The sequence below is a fragment of the Mus caroli genome, unplaced genomic scaffold, assembly GCF_978045245.1.
Source record: "Mus caroli unplaced genomic scaffold, Mus_caroli_1 scaffold_9, whole genome shotgun sequence".
NCBI lineage: Eukaryota > Metazoa > Chordata > Mammalia > Rodentia > Muridae > Mus > Mus caroli.
Window position 1 is genome coordinate 40303111 of NW_028227264.1, and position 24706 is coordinate 40327816.

Consider the following 24706-nt stretch of genomic DNA (forward strand, 5'->3'; position numbering starts at 1 on the left):
TCTCCTCTTTCCGGAGGTTGCCTGTTTACACTTTTTCGGCTTGCCCTCAGGCCCTAACATCCAGGGACAAACTGCCTTGGCAGCTACAGTTGTGGCTGGGAGCCTGGCTTGGTAGTCAGAAGGACATGGGGAAGGGGGGAGCAGAATTCAGATGTGCTTATGATAATATAGAGAGGGCAGGGTGTCCAGATCCATAGGGAGGGTCACCGGACTCCCAGACAGGCTCAGAAAGACCACCCCAGGTGTTTACAGATACTGAGACCAGAAGGGAAAAACAACTGTGCCGTACCACAGCAGGAAGCAAGGAGGCCATTCCCAACTCCACCTCACCACCATACAAACTGTAAAGTCCCTTCCCCGCCACACTAAGTACCCGGGAATGAGTAGCTTCAACGTAGAGACCAAAACAACCTTAAAGACAGCCAGCATCTGCGCCATCTGGTAGTGTCTGCTGCTGATTGGGCATGGTCTGGCTTCTCTTTCTCACTACCCAGAGAGCAGGAGGCCATGTCAGACACGTTATTTGCATGTGCAGCAAGTCAGAAGTCCTATTCTGTTCTCTCAGTCCCCTGCTCAGCTGGGCTGAGAGTGGCGTATGGTCCTGTTTATGTCCCATAAAGTATAGCATGTGGCTTTCCTGAGGACGTTGATGCGGGCATCTCCAGAGTGCTGAGTGGGTGGTCTAGCCTTCTAGAGCTGTCTTTTGGATCAGGGGAGACGTCACATTCTGACAGGACCTTCATGCTTCTCCCTGAGGTTAAACAAAAGATAAAATCAAACTTGAGCCTAGTTGGGGGTTGGTCCTCTGCACCCCTCCCTGGGGTAGGGCAGCACCTAAGTCGAAGGCCCCTGGCATGTGTCCAGTGGCTGATTCTGCCAACTCTCCTTTTGCTATCCTCATGAGATCCATTCCAGTTCATTCTCGCTTCTTCTGAAAGTTAAAAAATGACATTACAATGTTGCATAGCCTCTTCCAGTGTCTGGCATTGTTCTGGTCCTTGGGCTCTGAGTGACCCCCCAGACAAATCGTAATGTCTGCCTATTGATCCTCTATAAGTCAACCCTCTTAGAGCCTAGAAGTCACAGCAGATTGACTGGGAGGTTTCTGTGAGTTCAGCATTTTCGGCAAACATTCTTTCTTGTCTTCCAACTTGGGAGCTGGGGCAGAATTCTCTGCCTGGAGGCTGTGGACATCAGAACTGGCCATATTTAAGGATCCAAGCTAAATTTAGCCTTCCCAGCTGCCTGCTATTCCAGCAACTGAGTGTGGGCTTGCCCAGCTGTATTTTAAGCTGAGCCCCACATTTCCCTCTGTTTGATTTTGTTATGTTCTGCAAGATTTTGCTTTAACCACCAAAAATATCAAGGGTTTTCTTATGGCTTTTTAACTAAGTGGATTCAACTGAAGTGAACAAGAGCTGGCTGTCTAGCAGTAACATGATAAGCTGAGACTCGGAGGGACCTGTCCAGCTGGGGGAAATAGTGTGTATGACCCTGGGTTAATTGTCTGAGCTTGTTGGGGGTGGGGAATGGTCTTGATTGCTAATTGCATGTTCAGGAACTTTACTGTTTAAAGGCATTTCCAATGGCTTTTGAAATCCCAGCTTAAGGACAAAACAGTATACATCCTATGCTGCCATCTGCATTGGGAAGTAGAATGTATTTACATATGTAGATAGTGTTTCTGGGACTCCTCTCAGGACCTGGCAATGCTGCTGCTGTCTCTGGAGAGAAAACTGAAAGGCTGGGAGCCAGAGGATCAGGTTGGAATTCTTGTCTGTTACTGTGTTCTCATTTCCGTGTTAATGCTTTAAAGAACTCATTGTTTGCATCTAATGTCTGTCCATGGACACGTAAAACAGTGGCTTATGTATTCCATTATAAGTGATGGTAACTCAGCACCTTCTATTGTAGAAACTCTGGGGAGCCGGCAAGCTCTGTAGTATAAATGTGTGAGCATTTGTATAAGTTTGCAAGATACCTACAATGAACACACACACACATGCACGCACACACACATGCGCACGCACACACATGTGCGCGCACACACAGGGATATTGCTTATATTTTAGCACATAATTGCCTATTGGAGGGTTTAAAAATAGTATACTGAATGAAGACATTGGAAGTGTATATGCCAAGTTTATATGCCAGTGTCTCTCATGTGTATTGGTATAATGTGTTGGGTGTGTGCTGGTGTGCTTGCACGTGTGTGTGTGTGTGTGTGTGTGTGTGTGTGTAAGCCAGAGGATGCTGATGATAGGTGTCCTCTATCGTTCTCCTCCATATATTGGTCTCTCTAAACGTGGAGATTACTCAGTTAGTTAGACTGCCTGACCAAGGAGCCTCTTGGAACCAGTATTATGGATATATATCTCTGGCTTTTATATGGGGCTAGGGATCCAAAACCTAGTCCTTGGTGTTTGACAGCAAGTACTTCATCTATCAAACCATCTCCCGATCCTCAGTCTGAAAAAGTTAGTAGAACATAATTCTTCATGGAGGAATTGTGAGTAAGGGCTGGTTTCTTCTCTATTTCTGTGTGTATAAATATTTCAAGCCAACGGTTTCCCTTAAAAAGGGCTCCTGATCCGGCGTTTCCCAAACACTGTCTTACCCAGGATGTCTTTAAAGGAGTCCCCACAGGAGCGAGCCTCCCAGCGTTAATATTGGTCTCTTATTAGAGCTGCCTGGGTTTCTTCTAATTTTCACTTATTTGACATCATCCAGGAATGACTCATAGTTGCTAATGTCTTACCTTAGAGCAGCTCATTTCAGTCGAACACATGATTTATGGGCTCATTGTGGGCTGGGTGCACAGGGTTATCGAGATGAAAAAGACACAATGTAGCTCTATTCCCGTGGGAATAATGTTCCTTGTTCTAAGACTTTTATGAAGAAGGAAGCGTTTTTACATTGATGCTAAGCTTTAAATAAAGCTCTTCACACTCGTCAGCTTCATGCATGACTTCCCATCCTCCTCAAGTCTTCCCACGGGATTATTATTTTAAGTACTGTTCTACCGCTAGAAGAGGTAACCTTCAAAGGCAATTGTGATGGCGCTCGCTTACTGGAGTAGCCTTAAGCCAATAGAAGACCAGAGAGGGGGGTTGGAGAGGTGACCAGTGGTTAGCACACTGGCTGCTCTTGCAGAGGACCTAGGTTTGGTTCCCAGCACCCACGTGGTGGTTTAGCACCCTTTCTTGAGGTTCAAGGCGATCCAAGCCCACTCTGGCCCCTGCAGGCACCGCACACATCTGGGATACATACAAACAGGCAGGCAAAACAACCAAACATACAGTAAAAATAAATAAGATGTGAGGGAATAAGAGAAAAAGAGATTGATGAAGCTACCTGATCAAGAAAAAGAGAACAATTCCAAAAAATGATAACGATGTTGTTTAGTAAAGGAATCCTAGGTTCTCCTGTTTGCTTTAGCATTTTAGCCTCCTCTAGCTGTAAACTTGGGTCAGTATACTTACTGTGCCAAGAACAATCTTAAAGTTGTGTCTACAAAGAAGCTAAACTGAAATGCTTGACAGACAGTGATGCTGAGGTAGAGGAAAAAATAGGGGTGTAGGTAGGGTACCAAAGGTCTCAGGATTGGGGGAGAGGGCTGACAAGAGCCTAAGGAAACACCAAAGGCAGCCAGCTGGAAGAGGTGAAGAGAACCTAGACCTTCAAGGTTGAGTGGCACTTGGCACCCAGAAAGAGCATCTGTCTTGCTGGGTTCTTGCTGGGTCTGTCTGGAACTTCAATGACTGCATCATGGTAGCACAGGCCCAGGCTGACCCTGACACACATGTTTTATAAACTAATGCCACAGGGAGTATTGGCCTCATAGCAGCCGCCTTTCCTCAGTCCCAGTGGGCGCTCCAACAGTTACTTGGATTCGGGCTGAAATCAGCATCATTATCTATTGATAGAGCAATCACTCTGGTAATCAGCTCAGAAGCAGCATAAATCTGCCTCCTGTGTTTTGTGTGGACCTTTGCAGAAACTCTTCTGCTTCGTGTGTGTATTGGGGGCGGTGGTGCGGGAACCTGTGTCCTAGATTGTGTCAGTGGCAAAGGTGATATCTGCTATAGTTTGGATCTTGGGTGTCCACTCCAATTTCCTTTTGGTTGCTGTGATAAACTATCTGGACCATGTGCAACCTGGGAAGGAAAAGGTTTACTTGGTTTACACTTCCAGGTCACAGTCTATCTCGGATGGAAGCTGGAGCAGAAGCTTGAAGAAGAAACCATGGAAGCAAACACTTCTCACTGGCCCACTTGCAAGCCCATGCTTTTTAAGTTTTCTTAGTTATCCGGGACAACCTGACCAGGGCATGGTGTCACCTACAGTGAGTTGGACCCTCCTCCTCCATCAATTAATAATCAAGACCACACCCACATACATGCTCTTAGGCTAATAAGATCTGTGCAGTCCCGCCAACGACTCTCTTGTGAGGTGACTCTAGGCTGAGGCAAGTTGACACTGAAAGCTAATTAGACAGTGTCTCTATCTGTTGAAGGATTTCCCCTCAATCTGTACTATTAGGAGGTGATAGGATTTTTAAGGGGTGGCAGGATTAGGCCAAGGGAATCATGGCATTGAAAGAGATTGAGGGTCCTGGTCTCTACTCTCGTTACATTCTGGTCACGGACAGAGTGGCTTTTTGCTCCACACATGCTCACCCCCAGCCCAGAACCAACGGGGCTAGCCAACCATGGTTGAAACCTACAAAACCATAAACCCAAGCAAACAAGCCCTTTGTTTTTCTGAGGTGTTCCGAGAGATATCTCAGACACTTGTTTCAGTAATAGAAGGCTGAGATAATGTTACTCCTGGGGTTTTATTTCAGGAGCCTGTGGCTTTTCCTCAGACTCAGCAGTTCTGCCCTTGGCTGGCTTTGGTAAAAAAGCACACAGAGAGGACTGTGTGGCTAGGACTAAGAGCAGTGCAGCAGGGGAGTGAGCCTTTTACTCTGATAACCCAGGGGGATCGGACCCTGCTGAGAACTGTGTTAGCTTAGCAGTGGATCCTTCCCGGACTGATCCTCAGATGACACCCCCCACAGATGAGCCTTGTTCAAAGTCCCCCTAACTATGGTCCTGCTCTGTTGTACCCAGATTCCCCACCCACAGGGACAATGAATGAATAGTAAACGTGTGTTGTCTTCAGTTGCCAAATTCATGAGTTTGTTACACAGGAGCAGATAGCTGATGAATCCCTCTGTCTTCCATTTCCCAAAACAACAAATATCTTTCCAACTCCTTTGCAGCTCCTGGGCCAACTCACAGCGGCTTCTAAGCACACTCTGTCCCTTTCAGCTTTCTGCCTCACATCTGGTTCTATAGATGAACCTCGGTGGCCACGCTGGCCCTGCATCCCATGATGGAGAGCAGAGATCATCACTGCTCTCTGTGGCCACTTGATCCCTTGTGTTGGTCCTCCCTGGGCCAATCTACCTTTCCCCTCTCCGGGGCGACTAGTCTACATCTTACCTCCTTCTCATATCTCTACCACCCTCTCCTGCATCCTGTGTTTACTGATGAATTTGCTTCGTGTTTCACAAGGAGGCAGATGGGTACCCTTACACCCACCCTGTACCGCTTAACTAATCTGCGCCTATATCCAGTTCATCCCCGCCCTGCCCCCCAGACATATTTCTCTTAACTTTAATTGTTGGGACCTTACCGAAGGTCACTTTCTACCAGTGTGAAAGACTCACAGATCCAAGTCCAGAACTTTCTATGGCTCTTGAAAGTTGAGTTTGTCTCTCTACTGGGTTCTATCCATCCATACAGACCAGCATTCTGAAGGGAAACCCCCTGCTGGGCTCATCTTCTTCTCCTGCAGTGCTGTGCTATGTTCATAGTCTCCTGTGAAGTGGAATCCCTCCACTATCTTCTCTCTCTCTCTCTCTCTCTCTCTCTCTCTCTCCTCTCTTGAATCCCCTTTCAGTCAGGCTTCCCCCCACCCACCACACTGCCCTTGTCAGGTCACCAATGACCTCCATGTGGCTGCATCCAGTGGACAACCCTCAGACTTTGTCTGCCACACTCAGCAATGGCTGCTCCTCCCTTGAAGACTTTCTTCCCCTACCTTTGGGGTGTAATATCCAACATAAATTCAAGGCTACCCAGTACCTTCCCCCTTCAAAAGGACTTTCCAAACTGTACTAGCAGGCCAAGTACAGAGTCAGATAAAAAGCTGGCTGATTAAACAAATATACAAACACAGTTTTAACGGTCAAAATTACTAAGCTTCCAAAACAAGATTTACAAGTCCCCTGCCCAGCCTCACACTAAAAACCTCAAGGACAGACAAAATGAGAGTCACCCTATACAAACCAACCAATGTCTAAAAAGGTTATTGGCTACAATTAAAATAAGCCAAACTGCCCTGGTGCCTATACCTGGCCCTTACAAAGGTATAGAAAGTGTGTTCTTTCTTTGTTCTGTGTCTCTCCTCTGGCCTGCATGCTGAGAGGGGGTTCCCCCAACATGTTGGGTAAGTAAAATCCTCATGCATTTTGCAACAATGACGGTCTCTGTGGTCTTTGTGGGTGAGGGTCTTTTGACAAGCTACAACAGGGGCACGTCTGACCTCTGGTTTCTCCCCCGTGACTAGTCGTTCTTTCTCACCCCCACTTTCCTGCCAGGAGCCCTGAAGCTCGGCCCTCAGGATCCTTTTCTCCCTGTATCTACTCTACATGCTCCAGCCCCTTCTCACAACCTCAGCACCACCCATGCGCTGAGAACAGCAGTGTTAGGTGTCCAGCCTGGATCGCTCCCAAGCTGTGTGCTCCCGTTCCAACCACCTACTCAACATCTGCACTCGGATGTCGAAGAACATTTCAAAATCCTTGTGACTAAAACTGAACTAACTTCTACCCAGTGCCACTTCTTTTGAGGTTGGCGCCCCACAACTCCATCTTCCCAGATGTTGATAACAGTACCAGGACAGTATCTACTTGTCCTGGATCCTTGTCTCACACGCTCATGGACTCACTTGCAAAATAAATTGGGAACCTATGTATCCTCTCTTCATCTCTTTCCCTGTCACCATGCCAGCCCAGGCCACCTGTCACCTGTCACCCCAGTAGCTTTCCTCTATTCTCCTAGCTTCTGCCACGACCCTTCATTAGGCTGCTCCCACCATAGACAGCAGACTGGTCAGTTTAAAGGATAAATTGCATTACTCCCCTAATCAAACTTTAGAAGCTTCCATCCATCCACTCACCGTGAAAGCCAGTCCTGCGGTAGCCTGTGATAAAGCGGTGCATGATCTGTCCACTGCGCCCCCCCTGTCATTATTTCTCTGAAGTCCTCTGACCCTCTTGTTCATTCTGTTCCAGTCACAATCCCCTCCTTGTTCGTCCTCTAAGCACAGGGAAGCTTTTGTTTCCGTTCTGTGTGCATCCTTCTTCCCGTGTGCATCCTTCTTCCCGTGTCCACAGACAACCTGCACCTCCTCAAGGCCTTATGCCCACCTGAGATCTCAGCAAGGCTGGCCCTAACTGGCCCTGTTGAGAACGGCTGCCCAGTCTTCTCTTTGTTCTGCCTTTCTTTTATCTTTCACTTTATCGCCCAATCAGGTTATAGCTTACTTATTTCCTAATTGTTACCTGCCTACTCCACAAATCACAACCTGCCCTAGAGCAGAGACATTTGACTAAGAGTTTACTTCTGCACCATCATTGGTGTGTCTGGGCACCTGGTAAATATTCAACAATAACAAAAAAAGACACAGGACCCATGTCATATTAGTGTTAAAAGATGTCTGCCCTTGGTCTTGAGAGGTCTTGAGGTTATAGCAATGGAGACGATAGTAAGTCTGACAGCTGGACTCCTAGTTGATGCCTACACACTTGACCTTATTCCGGCGAGCCTCATACCGACATCTCTCGTCTCCACATTCATACTTCAAGCAGCATAATTAAGCCATCTACATAACTTGATGCCTTATGATACTTTTTATAATTTTCATAGACATCATAGGGTATTACTGTTGGCTGACAGACGATTCTGTTAGGCTCATCACCAGACGCTCCTCCCAGGGACTTAGGCTAGCATCATCACCAGACACCTGCCAGAAGCAAGCCAGTGCAGCAGGGGCAGCGTATAAAGAGGACTGTTTGCTACCCCAGACTCCGTTCTTTCTCTTTTTCTCTCTGTTCCCACATGTTCTCTCTCTCTCTCTCTCTCTCTCTCTCTCTCTCTCTCTGTGTGTGTGTGTGTGTGTGTGTCCCCTTCTCTGTCCCCCCTTTCTCTGCCTCTACTTCCTTTCCAGGTCCCCACTCCCTTCCCCCACAACAAATCTTCTTTATAGTAGGTCTGTGGCATGGTGTTATTTCTCAGGGGGATACTTTGACATGGGCCAGCCAGGTACCTCTTATCCCACAGCCACATTATATAACACAATATTTCATAACAATTCCTCCCCAGCCATCCTGATCTGCTTTCTCAACTGATCTGCCACACTTGTGCAAATGTGCACTGAGTCTGTCCTATGCCAGATGCTGATACCTAAGATGATGCAAGTATGAGGTGACAGGCACTGAGGCAGAGGACAGGATGCTAAAGTTCCTCTTTCTTTCCTCTTTTCTCTTTCTTTCATTGTTGTTGAGCTCTGCATAGCTCTGGCTGTCCTGGAACTTGCTCTGTAGAGCAGGCTGGCCTTGAACTCACAGAGATCTGCCTGCCTCTGTCTTCTGAGTGCTGGGATCAAAGGCATGCGCCAACACTGCATGGCAAGTGTAAGTTGAAACATCTATGTTTTAGATTGTCAAAATGCTATATGCTCCTATAAACAGTTTGATTCATGAGACAGAACAGAGGTGACGGTCGCCTGTAACTCCACATCTGAGAGAGCTGCTGCTTCCGGGGGTAGGGCACATGTTCTCCCTGGCATTTTCCCACGAAGGTTTAGAGACAGCCAACATGTAAGGACTTCTTAGTGTGTTCACAAACAGCGTGCCTTGTGCACATGCTAGAGCGGTATGTAACTCATTTGCTCTCACAGGGGTCCTGTGAGGCAGGTACTCGTGTTAGCCCCTGTCACAGGCAACGGACCTGAGGTTCGATATGGCCCAATCAGACCTCAGAGCTGCGAGGGGTCCATCAGCCTAGACGGAGCTATGAGCCCGATAACAGCAACTCTGAGTTCTTGACACGCCTTCCAGGGACTTGTCTGACTTAGGTGTAGGGGTGGGGATGGGGATGAACAAAAATGCAGACACAAGGAGAGGAGTGCTGGGAATTGAGTGGACTAGGCTCTGAGATAAAGAAACTACAGCCCTACCACCCCCCACATACCTCACCCATCCTCACCCCACTCCACTCCCACCTCACCCCACCCCCCACCCCACCCCAGAGGCTCACTGTGCTCATTACACAGAGCTGAAGGAGGAGGTAAGGCTATTACATCCAGAGAAACAAACAAGCGGGCTTGATGCTGTACTCCTGGGCCATGGAGGCAGTTTTTGCTAATCTCTCTAGGAGCAGTCTCTTTAGGATCAGCCTTCAGGATGTAAATATCTACGGGGAGAAAGCTATGGTGGACATTTTCTGCACACACTACCAACATTTGCACTCGAGCTGGCTTTGCCACGCCCCCTGTCCCCCAGTCTCACTCCCCAGAGGTTTGGTCATTTTGGCATGGCCTGAGTATGTGAGATCCCTGGCATGGCCTTGTCCAGGTCAACAGGATACACTCACCCGGGGCTTCCTCTGCTCCCTACACAAACCTCTTAGAAACTGTCTATTACAAAGGTTCAGCTCCTGCTTATGACAATGGCGTTTCTACCACAAATCAGCCCTGGTTCTGCACCAAGCTCTCCTTTGGCCAAGGCCCAAACTGAGGCTATTACAGTTCCTGAATCCAGCAGTTCTCTGGTTATCAGAGAATATGGGAGAAAGCAAAGGTGGCTCTCAAAAGCTTCTACTTGGAGCTAGGCAGAGGCGGCTCATGTCCCTAACCCCAGCAAGCCTATCTCTGTGACTCCAAGGCTACTCTGCTCTACAAAGTGAGTTCTTGGGCAACCAGGGCTACAGAGAGCAAAAACTAACCAAACAAAAAGCTTCTACTTGGAAGAGACATGGTCTATTGCTATGTATTGTGATGTTAAATATCTGCCTCAAGGTCTGGTTCCCTCCAGGAATGAGGAAATCCTCCTGCACACCAAGTGATGCTATGCAAACCTACTCCTTAATTTAAAACTGTTGGTTGAATAAAGATGCCTACAGCCTACAGCTGGGCAGAAGAGAAGTAGGCAGGATTTTGGTTCCCAGGCTTGGGGTTAGAGGTAGGACCACAGAGAAGGGAGGAGAAGAGAGAGGAGACTCCGTGGGGTAAGGGATCGTGAGACCTGGCCATGAGGGCTGGTTAGGTGAAGTAAGAGCGGCTCAGGCAGAACGTGGCAAGTCCTACCTTGGGGTTATTGGCAGAGAAATAGACATAATAGCATAGAAGGCAGATCCTGCCCAACTCTAGTGCTTTAAGGCTTATTGCAATCATAAAAGTTTTATGTCTTTTATTTGGGAACTGAATGTCATGAGGTAGGGTAGAAACCCCTGATTGAGATTAAGTAATTACTACAACAGACAAGAATCACTTCCCTCGTTTTATTAGTCAACGTAGGTCATGTGACCAGCCTGGTATTAATGAACAGCAGAGAATAATCTTCCCTTAGGGAGAAACAGTAACTATTTGCCAGTAACACACTCCACTGACAGCTCTGACATGGGATTTTAACCCCATCTGTCTGAAATAGTTTTTTATCCGATTTGTAATGGCTCTCTTGCTCTACTGTTCGTTTAGACTAAGTGTCGCTTCGAGGCTACAGAGGTTTATAGGGCTTCTGTATTGTAGACCATTTCCCTTTGCACCTGCTGAGATCCAACACAGAGCCCCCCCCCCCAGCCTGTCCTCAGTGCTCTGGTATCGAGTTATGAGTGACATTCAGCGCACACATGCCGTTACTTGTACACACACCTGTTTCCTTCACTCCCCACTGAACATCCTGAAGTATCTCCATGTACAGATAAGGCCTTTTTCTCTGCCTCATCCCTGGTGTGCCCACACAGATATGACACTGTCTGTTGACCCTGCAGTGTGCAGTTATTTCCTTTGACACTTCACTGCCAAGACTGAGGGCTTTTGGAACATTTACATCTGGTGACCTCTTCAAAGTTCACAGAGAACTTGCTGTCTAAAGGGATGTTGAATTCTGTCTGCAGTCCTAAGCAAGGATGGTGGGAGGCATCTTTAGTCCCAACACTTGTCTTAAAATTACAGTGGCAAAAACCACACAAAGAAAAAGAGTAGATAAATATGAATTATGTCTTCTCATTCCTTAAAGATTTATTATTGCAGAATAAACAAGCAAATAGAGCAACCCTTCTAAATCCATAACGCCATCATGTGTCCTCTCCTCGCTGTGGCAAAAGTTCCTGTATGAATGGGTAGCTTGGCTCGTCCAGAATGGAGCGGTTAAAATAGACCGGGGCTGAAGCCTGAAATAGCGGCATAGTGATTGGTACTGAAGAGAGGGCTTCCGTGTGGCCCCAGACACAGAGAACACTCTCAAGGTGGAAAGTTCCTTTTCATGTGCTCAAAATGTACTCATTAAAATTTTATATTTATATTTACTTTATGTGTATGAGTGTTTGCCGTGTGTGTGTGTGTGTGTGTGTGTGTGCGTGTGTGTGTGTGTGTGTGTGTGTATGTGCATGCCTGGTGCCTGCAGAGGCCAAAGAGGGCATCAGATTCCTGGAACCGGAGTTACAGATGGTTATGAGCACCAGTATGGGTGCCAGGATCGGAACCCCAGTCTTCTGCTAAAACCACCAGCGCCGTTAAACAGCTGAGCCATCTCTCCAGCCCTAGAAGTTTTGTTTTGAAGAGTGCCACCACAAATTGGCAATGGGAAATTGCAAGAAAGCCTGTTGCTAATGTAAAGCCCATGGCCATCTGGAGGAAAAGCCACCTTCCCAGGTGGGCTGCTCCAGGTTCTGTAGCCCTGGGCAGAGTCACCTGGACACGGGTCTCTAGTGCCTCTGGTAATTAACACCCCATTACCAGCAGGCACCGGGGATCTTGAATGAGTTCCTGTGTCTGTGGCATCCCAGGGAGATACTATGGACAAACGGACAAATGTTGCACCTTCAGTTCTCCCAAAGCCAGCTGTAAGTCCAGGAGGCGCTTTGGGAAAGTAGGGGTGAGTGAAGCCAAAACCAAGCAGGCAGAACAACTTTTGCAAACTAGATGCGTTTGTACTGGTAGCCCACCGGGGGTTCCCTTCCCTAGCCTCTCAGTAGCACAGCCCCTCTGTAGCCCACAGTAGCACAGTGCCCCTCAGTAGCACAGTCAGATTTCAGCCCCTACCCCCATTATGCTGTGTGATGAAGCTCCGCCTCAGTGTGAGCAGTGTCTGCTGTGGGGACCCAGGCTGGGGTGAGAAGCCTGCAGTTGATCTGGCCACAGGGATCGTTATCGCTGCTCGCCACGCCACTTCCCGTCACATATCCTGCGCCCGTGCTGTGTCAAGACCAACTTGCTGTTTTCAAGTGTTTCGGCAATCTTTTCCTGAGCCACATTTGCTCATGCTGCGAAATGGCCTGTAAAACTCCACTTGGGTCTACTGGAGCTTCCGGAGAAGGGAGCAAAAGCAGTTCTTTTCTCAGGGACCCAGAGGCAGCCCGGCTTTCCCATGACACCCCAGCCAGGACAAACTGGACCAGGTCTCAGGAGTTTATCTAAGTAAAGATCCACGAAGCAGAAAGACAGCAACAAGAGAAAACCTAATCAAATAAAAAATATAGGTCAGGGAGATGACTTGCCGTATAAAAGCACTCATTAGTGAGCCTAACGCCCGGAGTCGAGTTCCCAGAGCCCCCATGGGAAGCTGGACCACGAACATTTGCAATCCTGGACCCCTCCCCTGAGCAGGGAGACAGATAGGGAATCAGGCAGAGCTCACTGGGCAGCAAGCCCGATGTACAATGAACAGCATCAGAAACAAGGGAGGGGCTCCTTCGAAAGGTGAAAGGCGAGAACCTAGAACTGATAATGGTTGCACAGTAGGGTGCACACACCCCTTCCCCAATAAACATTAAATATATCTGCTTACACATTATATAAGTACATAAATACATACTACCATCCCTATCCTCACACAGTTTTGCTGCGGATGCTCTTCTGTAGCCATTTCTTCCTCTCTGTGCTGTGGAGGCAGTGGGGGTGTCCTGCACAGGTGGCATAGTGACCCGCCCAGCTTCCAGCTTAACCTCAGTCCAGCTCCTCGGAAATAATGCAATCTGACAAGATTTCTCTTTTCTTTCTCAGCCCTGCTTGCTTACATCATCCATCTTGGATTTAAATAGCCAGCGGAGCCACGTTTTCCTGGATACAACCATCAGATTAGCCATCTCACCAGCCAGCCCCTGCTTTCTGAAAAGGCAGGTGACAGGGGTTCGGAGCCAATGGCTGCCAGCATCCAACAGTTGCTGGGGGCCAGCACATTTACTGTCTTTTGTTGTTGTTGTTTGTTTGTTTGTTTTTTCGAGACAGGGTTTCTCTGTGTAGCCCTGGCTGTCCTGGAACTCACTTTGTAGACCAGGCTGGCCTTGAACTCAGAAATCCACCTACCTCTGCCTCCCAAGTGCTGGGATTAAAGGCGTGTGGCACCACTGCCTGGCACATTTACTGTCTTAAAAAGGAGAAAATATAGATGCACAAGAGATGCACAATGAGTAGCCGCAACTGCGTGTTAATTGTGCTATGGCTTGGGCATACAGGGAAAAGACATTGCATATTCTTCATTACCTCCAAGCCAGCAAATAGAGTATACAGTTAAACTCAGCCGCTGATAGGATAATTCCAGCTCAGAGGGGAAAAATAAAAATAAAAAATTAATAATAAACCCCCAGAAACTCCAGCCACTCCCGTTCATTCTGAGGGAATGTTAGCAGCGTCTTTGGGGCTATGAAGTGTGGCAGGTCAAGCTGAGTTTAATTCCATGGTGCTGGGCGTCAAACACTCATTTTAACACTTTAAATTATTAGGTAAGCCCGTCTGTTAAGATGCCACTGTTTTTATTAAGAACTCTAGCCAGGAAAGGGGCTGTAAGAGAAAACTGGTCTTGGAAGGTTAGAGGACCAATGTAACTCATTGGAATCTCGTCACACTAGGATTCTAATTAAGTGAAAGTAGAGGCCCCAGAGAGCATGTAACAGGCGAAAGAGCAGGAGGCTGGATTAGATCCTCCAATCACAGTCCAAAGGGAAAGAAGAGAGCAGACATGCAACCTGAAAGTGTACACGATGCTGGTGAGAGGGGCATGGAGAGAACTGGCTCCCACACCAGGAAGACACCGTGGAGCTCCCTCAGAGGGTATCTAAGAGAGAGAAGCTGTTATCAAAAGTGTGAGGTATCTCATGACGAAAGAGTGTATCTCAGAAGAAGCTCTAAAAGAAAGCATCATGGGAATGCTACACATGCATGCACACATGCATGCACACATGCATGCACACATGCATGTACACAAGCAGGCACACATGCTCACACACATGCAGGCACACATGTTCACACACATGCACATGCACACATGCATGCACACATGCTCACACACATGCATACACACATGTACGCACATACACATGCATCCCTTCTGTGGTGGTTTGAATAAGAATGGCCCCCATAGGCTCATATGTTTGAGTGTTTGGTCCTCGTTTGGTGGGTTGTTTGGGAAGGATAAAGAGGAACGGCCCTGTAGGAGGAGGTGTGCCCTTGTGGTTGGAGATGTGTCACTGGGAGTGGGCTTTGAGGTTTCAACAGACCACCATCAGCGCCCTCTGCCCCTGCTACCTGAGGATCAATAGAAAGCTATCAGCTACCGCTCCAGCACATGCCTGAGTGCTCTCAGGCCATGCTCTCTGCCATGATGAGAATGGACTAAGCCTCTGAAACTGTAAGCCAGCCCCAATTAAATGTTCCCTTTTGTAAGAGTTGCCTTGGTCATGGTGTCTCTTCACATAGAATCGTAACTATGACACCTTCAAACATGAAGTTCAAAGCTCATGCTGGTTTCTAGCAAGGGAAACTACTCCCTGTGAAATTACTTCCCAATTGATTAGCTACTTCAGTCAGGTCTATCCGGCCTAGGCTGTCATCCTGGAGCTAACACACACCCTTTCTCTAGGCTCACAGACAGATGCTGCCAAAACAAGGAAGTGAGAATTGACTCCTGAAAGTTATCCTTAGACACATGTGGCACACACAAGCCTGCCTACCCATTACACACTTTGTTCTTACCATGTGTTCCTTGCCAGGAGGTCTGTCTTCCCATAGGTCCCAAGGGATGGGGCCAATCAGCCATGAGCTGAGGCTGCCGAACTCTGAGCCCAAATAACCTTTATTTCTTTGTAAGTTGACTCTCTCCAGTGTTCTCTTACAGTAACAACAAGCCAACTGTCTCCTCTCTCTTTTCCCTCTTATCGCCAAAGTGCTCAGAAAATGTGCAGGAAGAAAAAGGGGGAAGGCAGTAATGGAGAAACCTGTTGTCCATGGAATTATTTAGACAAGCTTGGCTGCCTGGCTTTTTAAACTGCTCTGTTTCCAGACGCATACCTCTAAGCAAGGTGCTCAATGGCTTGTTTACAGGACTAACATTTATTCTAAAGAATAAATTTAATGTGTACATAAATGTAGGAGCATATATTAAAAATAGGCTTAGCGTGCCACCGGATACTGTGCTATATGACATACGCATACTATGATTTACTAACATCCAGCAACGATGGAGTCACCATTCCGTATGTGGATCAGGCATTCTCTGTGCCCTGGTTAGTGATGGTTCATGTACTGTTGTGTTGCAGGGAATGGGCGAAATAGTATTGTGTAGTAAAGATGGGGTGATAGGGTTCTTCATGGCCTTCCAAGGAAAAGACTTGAGTGCACTGCACACATATGTACATTAGTCACGCTAACGTGCTTGTAGGGAACTCCCAGTTCTCATCATGACTACAGAGGAAGAATCGACTAGGACAGCCTGGTCGGGGGAATGGTCACCACAGCACCCACAGCGGGAGGCAGACCTTTTGGAGACCCTGACTGCCCTCACCATAGGCAGAACAGTTCCTGCATCAGTGTATCATGGCCTTCCAAGGCACTCATTCATCTTACACAGATTTGATTTAGAGGATTCTGCCAGACAGAATTAAATATATTGCTTTGAAAAATTGCAGGGAGCCTAAACTTATAACAGTTCCATTTTGATTGAATCAATTTTTCTAAGCATTTATCTTTAAGAGTTTTGAAGTCCATCTATAGCAGTGGTTCTCAATCTGTGGGTCACGACCCCTTTGGGGGTTGACTGACCCTTTCATAGGGGTTGCCTAAGACCATCTGTATATCCAATATTTCCATTATAATTCACAACAGTGGCAACATTATACTTATGAGGTAGCAATGAAGTAATAATTTTATGGTTGGGGCCTACTACAACATGAGGAACTGTATTTAGGGGTTGGAGCACTAGGAGGTTGAGAGCCATTGGTCTATAGTGTGTGCCTCCCCGGTAAACTTTATGTAACAAGGAAGCGCTAAAAGGGATCCTAGGAGTGGTTTACTTGGGGCCATCAACAGCTGTCCAAGGGGAATGATGTCGAAGAAAGGGCATGAAGTATCACTCACCACAGACATTTCCACAAGCAGTGATTCCCTCCCATAAACTGAATTCATTATAAACCAGTGGGTCCTGGAGAGGTGAAAACCGCAGTGAAAGGTTATGAGGGGATGTGACCAGAAGACAGCAAATATTCATAAGGGGACCCCAGGATGCCACCCAGTAAGAGTATGAGATGACTTACTATTCTTTATTCTCCGCCTCTCCGCCTCTCGAGTGCTAGGTCCAAAGGCAATAGTGGTGTACCACTACTGCCTGATCTACAGAGCCAGTTCAAGGCAGCTGCCTGAAACAGTGACCAGCCCCAGGCTCAGTGAGATGCCCTGTCTGAGGTAATGAAGTATAGAGGAAGGCACCCAGTGGGCTCCTCTGACCTCCACATGCTCACACATAGATGGGTGTACTCATACACATGTGCGTCCTACACACAGCACATAGCTACACAATATACACACACACAAACGTACTCCTACAGATCAATGAAATGGACTTAGAGTCCACAAGCACTTCATTTTTAAAATAATATTTTGCATTTCAATAACACGAGAAATTATTCTTATAAAATTAAATTTAGTCAATATTTTTATTTATTTTAATAAAAACAACTCAACAATAGCTACCTTACATAAATATATTTTATGTACTACAAATTTTCTATCAATTGATTTTTGATAAGAACATAAGACATTTAATAAGGAAAGAAAAATCGTTTGTTTGTTTGTTTTTTAATTGTGTAGTAGCTTTGCACCGTGGTAGTTTTGCTATAATCATGTGTCTGGTAAGGGGTATATATTTACAGTAAGTACCAAACCCTTGGGGCTTGGCATAACTCAATGGTAGGAAGCTTTCTTGTATATGCAAGGCCCTAAGTTCTCCCTCTCCCACACCTCGAACCCCGATAAGCAACAACAGCAAAAGAAAACTCTCAAAGCAACATGGAAGAGATAAGATGTTTACAAAACAAGCAAAGGGGTCTGCTCTCCACTTCCAGCACCCGGAAGGCAGAGGCAGGCAGGTCTCTACTGCCTGGACCACAGAGAAAGTTCCCGGCCAGACAGGGTTACTCAGTGAGAGCCTGTCTGTAAGGGAGGGAAACAGAGGAGGAGGGGAAAGAAGGCGAAGAAAATGAGAGGAAGGAGGGAGGGGGGAGAGCAAGGGGAGACAAGGGGGGGAGAGAGAGAGTGGGAAAGGAAGAGAGAGAAGGAGGGAGGGAGGAAGAGAGAGGGAGGAAGAAGGGAGGAGAGAGGGGGAAGGGGGAGGGAGAGAGAGAGAGAGAGAGAGAGAGAGAGAGAGAGAGAGAGAGAGCACTTTATTTCTAAAAAAATATACAAATAGCCACTGGACCCCTGAAACTATGCTCTATATTTTAGTCTTTAGGAAAGCAGAAATTAAAACTACAATGTGATATCATTTCATACGCACTCAGAAAGACAGCAATAAAAAAGAATAGATGGTATCAAAAGCAATCTGGCAGCTCCTCAGAAAGCTGAGCTGAGCTGCCATTTGTATGAATAATTCCACTCCTGTTCCCCAAAGAAGTGAAATACACGTGTCCACATACCCCACCAATCAACACTCACGGTAGTGTTACCCAAAACAACTAAAAAGTGGAAACATCTCAAATGTTATCATTTGACAAATGGATCCAAGTTGGTCCCAGTGACCAACTTCCACCAGCAAGGCCCCTCCTCCTAAAGGTTCCTTAGCCTAGGCATTTGCCACTATAGAGTGTGTGTGCGGCTATACAAATACATTTTGAAAAAACATGCCAATGAAGTCAACTACAAACAAAACAAAACAACAAAAACTTCCTATTTTGTATGATTCTATTTTTTTTCCTTTTCCCATTTTTGAGGGGGGAGCTTGGGTTTTGGGATGGTTTTTTGAGGGGGGGGGTTGTTTGGGAGGTTTTGTTGTTTGGTTTAGGCAGTTTGTTTGTTTTTGTTTGTCTGAGACAGAGGCTCAGTATGTAGCTGTGGACAGCCTGGAACTCGCTGTGCAAGCTCTGGAGATCTGCTTGCCTTTCAAGTGCTGGGATCAGAGGTGTGTGCCACCACACCCTGCTGGGATCAGAGGTGTGTGCCACCACACCCTGCTGGGATGAGTCTGCTCTACAACTCTGAACATACTAGACATCACTGAAGCACAAGTGTGAATGGGTGAAGTGTGTGCAAATCATATCTCAATAGAGATGATTCAATCACTTAAGAAAGATTTATTTTATTGTTTACTAAGTGTTTGCATGCATGTGCTCGTATCCAAGGTCTCATGGTGGCCAGAACAGAAGCTGGAGGGGAGATTGTGAGGAGCCAGGATCAGGTTCTGGGACTCAGACGTCTACCCCCTGTAAAGTTCACAAGCACTCTTAACTTCTAAGTCATTTCTCCAGCTCCAATAAACATTTTTTAAAGCAACAGAGAATTAAAATAGTGACCATACATACAAATCTAAATAAGCATGCCATACAGCATTGAAGAGGTCACTACAGACACAGGGGCCAGAAACGCCAGAGCCGTGATGTGTGAAGGAAGGACACTTAGGGACCAGACAGTCTAAGTGCCTTGTTTTGTTTGCAAGGAAAATAAGGATATTATTTAACTACAAGATTGTTGGACAGAATGCTTAGCAAATTAAGAGGGGGAAAGGTACAAAACCAGAAATACAATTATTGATCAGATTCACAGAAGGCAGAACAGGAAAAGAATTAACAGAAAGCACAAAATAAGATTAAAGAATTAATCCATCACAGCACAAAATCACAATAATGTAAAAGGACTAAATTAAAGCCCGAGACTTAGATTTAAGTCAATTAAAAGGCTGATTTCATTTAAGTTAACTGAGCTCCATGCTATGTTTTATTTATTGCCTTTTCTGTTTACATTGGGAATTAGAATAAAATCACATTCAAGTATTTTTCCTTGCCTTTTGACTTTAAGTGAGACACTCTTTGTATCTCACCATTAAAAGTGTTTTAGGGTCAAGAAACCTTGCAGCTCTTTCAGAGCGACTAGCCTGGCAGGGATGTGGCTGCTATCCTTGAACTCTGTACACAGTGAATTATCATTTAAGAGTGAGGATGTGATTTTAAAGCTATGACATTTCAACACTATCTTTAAAAAACAACAACAAAAAAAACCCTATAAGTACACAGGGATAAAAATCTAACAGGAGATGGAAAAAAAATCTTTTATGGAGAAAGCTCCTAAACTCCTGTGAAAGATCTAGAGACAAGCTACGAAGATGGAGAGATGTGCTCCTGTGTGGAAAGAGAACAAGTGCTCTCAACCGCACAAGATTCCCCGTCTTCCGAAGTGTCCATTACACATTTAATACATTTTACTCAAGATCTCTGAGGAATTTCTTCACTGACTTTAATAAGAAGATTGGAAAATTCATTCAGGAGAACAATAGGCCCCCGAGTAGCCAAAGCAATTCTGAAATGATACATAGAAATAACTCACCCACAGACATCAGGACACACAGCAAAATGACAGCCATTAAAGAACCCCTGTGACAGATTTGGATGAATAGAATGATGGGACATTTTCTGAAAAAAAAAAAAAAGAAGAAGAAGAAATTAGAATTTGGAATGTGACAAGTAACATTTCAAATCATCAGGGAAAGGAAGGCTACTCAATCAACGGCAACCAGGTTTTGACGCGTAGTGGGTTTCCTTGCTTATTTTTTGTGGGTCTACAAAATCGAAGCCAAGGCCACTGAGCTAAGTATATTTCTAAAGAAAAAAAAAAACAAACAAACAAAAAACTAGATTCATAGGCTGGGTCCAGTGGCACATGCCATTAATCCCAGCTCTCGGGAGGCAGAGTCAGGCAGATCTCTTGTGAGTTGGAGAATAATCTGGTCTTCGTATCAACTTTTAGTACAGGCAGGACTACATAAACAGACTGTTTCAAAAAAATTTTTTTTTAAAAAATTCATGTGTCACCATGCTGCTGAGTTTTTGTCGAATTGATACAAACTAGAGTCACTTGGGAGAAGAAAGCTTCAGAGAGGAACTGCCTCCATCAGATTGGCCTGTAGGCATGGCTGCAGGGCATTTTCTTGATGAATGCTTGAAATGAGAGGGCTCAACTCCTGTTGGTGCTACTGCCCCTGGGCAAATAGTCCTGAGGGATATAAGAAAGCCAGCCAAGGAGCTGGAGAGATGGCTGAGCGGTTGAGAGCACTTGTTCTTGCGGAGGACCTGGGTTTGATTCCCAACACCCACATGGTGGCACACAACTATCTATACCTCCAGTTCCAGGGGTTATGACGCCTCTTCTGACCTCTGCAGGCACCAGGCACACATGCAATACACAGGTATGCATGTGTGTAAAACATGTGTACATATAAAATAAATTTCTTTTAATTAAAGAAAGAAAGCCGAGCAAGCCATGGATGAGAGCAAGTCACTAAACAGTGTCCTCCATGCAGTGTTCACAATCTTCCCAATGCTGCAAACTTTAACATGATTCCTCCTGTTGTGGGGACTCCCCCACCCCCATAAAATTATTTTGTTGTTGAAGAATACCGAATGGCAGAGAAGCACCTGAAAAAATGTTCAACATCCTTAATCATCAGGGAAATGCAAATCAAAACAACCCTGAGATTCCACCTCACACCAGTCAGAATGGCTAAGATCAAAAATTCAGGTGACAGCAGATGCTGGCGAGGATGTGGAGAAAGAGGAACACTCCTCCATTGTTGGTGGGATTGCAACCTTGTACAACCACTCTGGAAATCAGTCTGGCGGTTCCTCAGAAAATTGGACATAGTACTACCGGAGGATCCAGCAATACCTCTCCTGGGCATATATCCAGAAGATGTCCCAACCGGTAAAAAGGACACATGCTCCACTATGTTCATAGCAGCCCTATTTATAATAGCCAGAAGCTGGAAAGAACCCAGATGTCCCTCAACAGAGGAATGGATACAGAAATTATGGTACATTTACACAATGGAGTACTACTCAGCTATTAAAAAGAATGAATTTATGAAATTCCTAGCCAAATGGATGGACCTGGAGGGCATCATCTTGAGTGAGGTTAACACAATCACAAAGGAACTCACACAATATGTATTCACTGATAAGTGGATATTAGCCCAAAACTTAGGATACCCAAGATATAAGATACAATTTGCTAAACGCATGAAACTCAAGAAGAATGAAGACCAAAATGTGGACACTGTGCCCCTTCTTAGAATTGGGAACAAAACACCCATGGAAGGAGTTACAGAGACAAAGTTTGGAGCTGTGATGAAAGGATGGACCATCTAGAGACTGCCATATCCAGGGATCCATCCCATAATCAGCTTCTAAACGCGGACACCATTGCATACACTAGCAAGATTTTGCTGAAAGGACCCAAATATAGCTGTCTCTTGTGAGACTATGCCGGGGCCTAGCAAACACAGGAGTGGATGCTCACAGTCAGCTATTGGATGTATCACAGGGCTCCCAATGGAGAAGCTAGAGAAAGTACCCAAGGAGCTAAAGGGATCTGCAACCCTATAGTTGGAACAACATGATGAACTAACCAGTACCCCGGAGCTCTTGTCTCTAGCTGCATATGTATCGAAAGATGGCCTAGTCGGCCATCAATGGAAAGAGAGGCCCATTGGACTTGCAAACTTTATATGCCCCAATATAGGGGAATGCCAGGGCCAAAAGAATGGGAATGGGTGGGTAGGGAAGTGGGGGGCGCTATGGGGGACTTTTGGGATAGCATTGGAAATGTAATTGAGGAAAATATGTAATAAAAAATATTAAAAATTAATAAAAAAACAAAAAAAACAAAAAAAACAAAAAAAAACAAAAAAATCAGAAGTTCCAGATAATTTAATTAAGAAATTTTAACAAGAGGAAACAATTCAGCTTTGAATAACGTTTAGAAAATGTAAAGCTACAAGAAACATTTCTATAGTATATTATAATATATTTACAAATATTCTGTATTTTATTGGAAATGATTTTCTCTGAATTATTACATTTTAATAATTGGAGTGAAATGTTTCTAATATGAAAAGAATAATGTATGTGACTCTGAATGTATTGACCAATAAATTTAACTCCAAAGTGAAAAAAAAATTATTTTGTTGCTACTTCATAACTGTAATTTTGCTATTGTTATTAGTCATGATGTAAATATCTGATATGTATGCCCCGAAGGCACCAAGGAGACCCACAGGTTGAGAACCGCTACTCCATGGTGTCTGCTTCAGTTTCTGCCTTGGGTTCCTGTCTTGGCTTTCTTCTATTATGGAAGTCAAACAAACCCTTTTCTCCCCAAGCTGCTTTTGGTCGGAGTGGTTTATCACAACAATACAGAGTTTACCAGTTGTTTTTTTTTTTTTTTGGGGGGGGGGGGAGTTAGTTCCAGCCATGGTGAAAAACTGCAACCAGAGCTATAGGAAATATTGATGTACCCTCTGTCTTAATTAGGGTTTTACTGCTGTGAGCAGACACCATGACCAAAGTAGCTTTTATAAGGCCAATGTTTAACTGGGGCTGGCTTACAGGTTCAGAGCTTCAGTCCATTATCATCAAGGTGGGAACATGACAGCGTCCAGGCAGGCATGGTTCAGGAGGAGCTGAGAGTTCTGCATCTTCATCTGAAGGCTGCTGGGAGAAGACTGGCTTCCAGGCAGCTAGGATGAGGGTCTTAAAGCCCACACCCATTGTGACACACCTACTCTAACAAGGCCACACCTTCTAATAATGCCACTCCCTGGGCCAAGCATATACAAACCATCACACCCTCCAATCTTAAATAAGACAAAAGCAAAAGTTAGCATGAAACAAGTATACACTGGGTTACATGACTTAGGAACTAGTCTTTCTCTCTCTTTGTTTCTATCATTTGTTTTGAAGAGTTTCTCTGTGTAGCCCTGGCTCTCCTGGAACTTGCTTTGTAGATCAGGCTGGCCTCAAGCTCACAGAAATCACCCTCCCTTGCCTACACAGTGCTGGGATTAAAGGTGTGTACCATCATGCCCTGCTAGAAATGTTTTTTCATGGCAAGTACACCACCGACAAAGTGAAAAGACAAACATAGACTTGGTGAAGACATCTGTATCTCACATTGCCAAGCAATCGCTATGAAAAGTATACAGTCTATTCTTAAAAGTAATAAAGAAAAAGTAAAACACAACCCTCCAAGAAGGAAAGAATGTATAAAATTGTGTGTGCATACATTTGTATGCACGTGCGCTTGTGTGTGTGCGCGCGCGCTTGTGTGTGTGCGTGTGTGTGTGCATGCGTGTGTGCAGAAAGCCTGGCTGTCAGGAAGCAGAAAGCCTGCAGGAAGCAGGCCAGGATCTAACCTACTAGACTTACCAGTGGTGACCCACTTCCTCCAGTTTGGCCCCACCTCCACCACATCCTCCCTGAAATGCCACCATCTGGGGACCAAACATTCAAATAAGAGCTGTGGGAGACATTTCACACTGAAACCGCAGCTGATTGCAACCAAGCAGGTAGCAGAAGAGGACATTTAATGGTCTGTGGTCACATGAAAATGTGTGCTATTAAATTAAAAGTCAGAGAGATGCAAATTAAAACAAGCAGAAGCTGTTTCATGCCCCCCAGAAGTGAGACAGTACAAGCAGGTGATGAGAATGGAGAGAAACACAGGGACACATTTGGCAGCTAACAGCTGACCAACAACTCCACTTCCGTGTGTCCAGAGACATGGGGACTGAAAAGAATGTCCTTTTCAGTATTCTGAAATAGCTAGACGTGAAAGCAAGTCGCCTGACCCACAGGAGTAAAAAGGAGCGAGAACAGTGTGGTCACAGAGGCAGTTCAACACTGCGTTCATCACAGTGAGTGAGCCAGGTCAGCTGGATGGCTCTGGGATGGGTAAATCCAGCGGACAAAACTAGCTAAAAATGAAGCAAAGTAACACATGATTTATATGAAATTGAAAGTTCATGAAACAAGAGTACGGATTGCTTATCAGTACACAGTACAGACGTTCAATCTCCCTGGCTGCTAGGCACATCCATGAAAAGGAGAAGGCCCTTCAATCC

The 24706-nt window shown here is 45.6% G+C and overlaps 1 long non-coding RNA gene across 1 annotated transcript; it reads right to left on the minus strand.

Annotated features, from left to right (window-relative positions):
• Nucleotides 1-437: 437 nt before the first annotated feature.
• On the minus strand, nucleotides 438-23264 carry LOC110304099 (uncharacterized). Its single transcript, XR_002379013.3, has 4 exons — nucleotides 23193-23264; nucleotides 20137-20222; nucleotides 835-931; nucleotides 438-751 (listed from the first exon to the last, which is right to left on the minus strand). It is a non-coding gene; the product is annotated as an uncharacterized LOC110304099 (long non-coding RNA).
• Nucleotides 23265-24706: the final 1442 nt, after the last annotated feature.